The following is a 4,975-nucleotide window of genomic DNA, read 5'->3' on the forward strand; positions in this document are numbered from 1 at the left end:
TTGTAACATTTTTTCTTATCTTATCCTTAATACTACTATGTGTGCGCGTGCGCGCGCAAGCGTGTGTGAGTGAGTGAGTGAGAGACGGAGAGAGAGAGAGTGTGTGTGTGTGTGTGTGTGTGAAGAACGCTGATGAGATATGAAATAACCAGTAGCCAATTGAATAAGCTACCCTTTTGGATTTATATATTTGTAAATCTGACTCTCAGTGCCTCACCAACCATGAACCTCACCGCACGTCACTGCCTGACTTTGTTCCATTGTTTCTCAGTGCTGTTGAAAGAAGCATTTACAGTGCAATGCAAATCTATGTATTCCGTGCTCCGTTAGCCAGCCTGTGACCCTGTGACATCAGATTCATATTCATAAAGAAAAAACTTGTATGTAAATTTGAACTTTGTATTTGTAAATTCATGAAGTTGTAACTTTTTAAACTGTATTCTTATAGAGAAAATATACAACACAAGTTTTGTGTGTGATGTACCTTATTCAAACGTTTATAAATTTTAGTTATGCACAACTGTTGACTAATATGCACACATTTCTGCCTTTGCATACAAATTCTTTCTGACAGAGTCCTTACCCCATAGTTCATAAGCACCACTTGGTGACATAGTTTTCCAAAGATACAGTGTACATTTTAGGATATCCTCAGGTATCAGAAAAAAACGGCAGTAGACTCAGGTTTTAGAAAAAAAGACGTGTTCAGGTGGTGTTGTTGTCATGTCCCAGAGTCTGTCTGAAAAATGCTGATTTTTCATCTTCTGCTTTTATCATTGCTGTTTGTGGACTTCTATTGCTGCCTCTTGACCAGGTCGTCATTGGAAATATATGGTTCTGAATTGACTTACCTGTTAAATTAATGGGTATTTATAATAATAATAATGTTAATTATTATTATTATTATTATTATTACAAATAACCATTAATTTAACAGGTAAGTCAATTCAGAAGCATATCTTTATTTTTATTATCTGGTAAATTAATGGTTAATATTAATAATATTTGTACAAATAATGTTTTTATTATTATGTTATTATTTGTTATTATTACAGTAACAGTGTATATCTGTGAACTTGAATGATAAAGTTCATGTAAAATTGGGCTCGGCTTACTCACAAAAAAATCTTTATTTTGCTAGTATATAAGTGCTTATGACCTGGTACTGTTGCATGTTGATGACATCTTTGCAAAACAATTGAGCTGGGACATGACAACAACGCCACATGCAGAGGGCTTCACTCTGAGGCACTTTTTTCTGAAACTTTTTAGTATGTCTTTTTTTCTTAAAGCTGACAACTTTTTTTCTGATACTTGACACCTTTTTTCTGAGACCTGATGCCTTTTTTTCTGAGAGCTGAGTCTGATGCTGTTTTTTTTTATGATACCTAAGGATGTACACTGTACAAAGAAACATCACAGAGTGAAAACACGCAGCTAGCTTGAAGTGCTCCCATACTTAAGACTCTTTCGGCTTTTGAAGACTTTTCATAACTTCTTTCATCTTAACACTGTCACAGACACAACCTCTGCTTTATCTGCCATGACAGTTTAAAAGCACAGCCCAGGCAAAGCTGACGAGACCTTGTCTGACACACGCAGCACATACTAGTGGTGTGAAGAAAAATTGCTGTTACTTAAGTTGATGTGTTTAAGAAATTAAAAGCTAGTCATTGAGGCTTTTCAAGATGGCGGTGTAGCAAGTAGCCGATTTTGCTGGGCTGCACACCACATAACCTACATTTGAGCAGACTACAGCTCCATAATTTACACTTTCTGACTAAATAAGGTTATAGGAGCTATAACGAGAGTTGTTAAGACTCACTTTAGCACAATGTCACCCATAGCTTCAAAGAAAGCCAATCAGATCTGCAAAGAGGAGTCTCAACTGGCTAGCTCAGATAGCAGGGCTAACACGGAGGTAGACACTGAGCTGTTAACAACTGGCAAGACCACCATACTGGACCCAGCTCTCTGCCAAGTTAATGAGGAAATTACTGGGAGTACTTCATCTGTTATTACCCAGAAAGTGGACACTCTGACTGAAATGGTTAAAGACCAGGCCACGGAAATAAAGGAGCTGTCATGATGAGGGGTGAAGGAAGCGAGCCCTGAGCGCAGACTCATATTAAACAAAATAATTTATTAAATAAAGAAAAACAAAACAAAAGCTGACGTGGCAGCAAAAACAAGTAAAGAACAAACTAAAACTAACATGAACAGGAACGTGGACAAGCGGGACGGAAAACAAACAACCAGTAACGAAACAACAAACAATAGACAATGGACCAGCGAGGTATGGGAAGAGTGACCGGGTTTTTAAGACTGAGGATAACGAGATGAGTGGGAACAGGTGGAATGATTACTGATTCGGGACAGGTGAAGATGGACGTGGGTGACAGACAAGTGAATGACTGGGTGAGAGTGGAAATGAAAACACAAACACGAGGAGGACAGAACCAAGATGAACCAATAACTAAAAATAGGAAACAAAACAAAAACAAAAACCAGAAAAGCCAAATCACCACAGGAGCTGGCCCGACACACCACTGAGGCGGAGAGCAGGATTGCAACTCAGGAGGATGGCCTGGACCGAGCTGCGGCTCGCATACTAACATTGGAGAAAGAAGTCCTCACAATGGCACAACGAATTGACGACATCGAAAATAGAGGCATGAGAAAGAATATTCGTTTGCTCAATTTGAGAGAGAGCATAGAGGCTGACACTGGAGCCCTAAAATTCTGTGAGAAGTGGCTGCCGGAATTTCTGCAACTTGAGACCAAATTTTGGCAGCACGTTTGGAAAATATTCTACCCCTCTTAATATAAGCGGACCAAACGGGCTTTATCAAGAATCGTAACTCTTGCAATAACCTTAGACGTCTCTTAAATGTGATTCAGTTGTGTCAGCGAAGGGCAACAGATGGTCTTGTGGTCTCCTTGGATGCGGAGAAGGCATTTGACTGCGTTGAGTGGTCGTATCTGTTCCATACTCCACACCAGTTTGGGTTAGGTCCCTATTTTATCAGCTGGACTAAAATCCTTTACAGTTGCCCTTTAGCGGCAGTTATTACAAATGGGCTTAGGTCTAGAAACTTAGGTCTAGACAGGGCTGTCCTCTATCACCGCTATTATTCACTCTCACAATTGACCCTAATGTATTTGGAATCAGTACTGATCGGAGAGCCCATAAAATTTCTTTATATGCTGACGATGTTCTGCTGTTTCTCTCAAAGCCTGACGTTTCAGTACGGAGAGTCATCACAGTTATTAATCAGTTTGGCTCATTTTCTGGGTACAAGATAAACTTCTCCAAGTCTGAGGCCATGCCTATGGGTGGACAAGTTTATGTGCCTGGCTGTCCTTTTAGATGGTCTCCTGCAGGATTTAAATACCTTGGCATATTCGTTACACCTGTCTGCGATCAGATGTTCAGAGCAAATTTTGTTCCATTATTTGATAAAATTAAGCTAGATCTTGAACACTGGATTTATCTTCCCATATCCTGGCTATGAAGAATTTTGCTTCTTAAAATTAACATTCTTCCTCGTTTGCTCTACTCAATCAGAATGATTCCTATTCTGTTTACTCAGAAGTGGATCCCAAAATTACAGAGTTGGTTTAGCTCCTTTATCTGGAGTAAAAAAGAACACTAATAAAAATATCAAGACTCCCGTTTCCAAGTAACATGGGAGGTCTAGATTTTCCAGACCTAAAAAAATATCTATTGAGTTCTCTTATATTATATGCCCGAGAGTGGATATTGGGAAATCCATCCACAGTTTGGCTAGATATAGAGACCTCACTATGTGACTGCCCTCCTAAAAGCCTGCTCTTTCTAAAAAAATATGAAAACAATCAATAGATGTTGTAACAATCCTATTACTGTTAATACGGTCAAGGCATGGAGAGCAGTTCAACATATTGAGGGGAGAGCTGGGAAAACGTTCCCATTTACCCCCCTTGTTCAGAACCCTGACTTCCTTCCGAGTGTGCTAGATGCAGGTTTCCAGGAATGGGCGACTAAGGGTATTTTATCCTTAAGGTGTCTTTTCAAAGAGGGGATCCTCATGTCATTTATTCAAGTTGTGGAAATCTTCGGAATAGAGAAAAATAATCTCTTTCGTTTTTCCCAGATAAGAGACTTTATTAAAAAAGAAACAGATTTCAGAAGTTACCCTTCGGAACCCATGAGGTGTCACTTAGTCAGTGTATTAAAATACCATCATAGGGGTGACTCACCAACTTTGGCCCAGATCTGGGGAGGAGAACTGAATGTTGAGATCACGGAAGATATGTGGAGCAGTATTTGTAACTCTGCTAAGAAAATTACAATTTGTAATCGCTCCTGGGCTCTGCAACTTAAATTACTACATAGATCTCATTTAGCCCCAAACCGGGTAGCCAAGTTTAAACCAGGGTCCTCCACACTGTGCCCTAAATGTAAAATACAAGAAGGCAAAAATGATGAAAACATGTAAGCTCCACCCAGACTCCCCCCCTCTAATTATTTTTTTAAATCTATTTGCTTACTTTCTTGTTCTTCCCCTTTAGATCGATCTGTTGAGCTTTCTGTGCTGTTTTTTTTTTTTGTTTGGGTTTTTTTTTTTTTTGTTGGTGTGAATGTTTAAAAACAAAATTAATAAAAAATATATATTAAAAAAAGCTAGTCATAAAATAGTGTCAAATAAAAATATTTATGTAAATTGGGTCAACTTTGACAAATAACTGCTGCAGCAATTATTAGGCCCGAGCAGCGACAGCGCTGCGAAGGCCTATTGTATTTCGTGGAATTCTTATTAGGCCCGAGCAGCGACAGCGCTGCGAAGGCCTATTGTATCTCTACTGTTTATTAGGCCCGAGCAGCGACAGCGCTGCGAAGGCCTATTGTATTTCATGGAATTCTTATTATTATTCTTTTGGCTCCGAGATCGCAAATTTGGAGGCCTTAGCATATTCAAAAACTCACCAAACT

General features: G+C 39.2%; 1 protein-coding gene across 9 annotated transcripts in view; it reads left to right on the plus strand.

Moving 5' to 3' along the window:
• Positions 1–4,975, plus strand: part of znf609a (zinc finger protein 609a) — a 112,447-nt gene that overhangs the window by 46,303 nt on the left and 61,169 nt on the right. The gene's annotated exons all lie outside the window — the stretch shown is intronic.

The sequence above is a fragment of the Kryptolebias marmoratus genome, linkage group LG17, assembly GCF_001649575.2.
Source record: "Kryptolebias marmoratus isolate JLee-2015 linkage group LG17, ASM164957v2, whole genome shotgun sequence".
Lineage (NCBI taxonomy): Eukaryota > Metazoa > Chordata > Actinopteri > Cyprinodontiformes > Rivulidae > Kryptolebias > Kryptolebias marmoratus.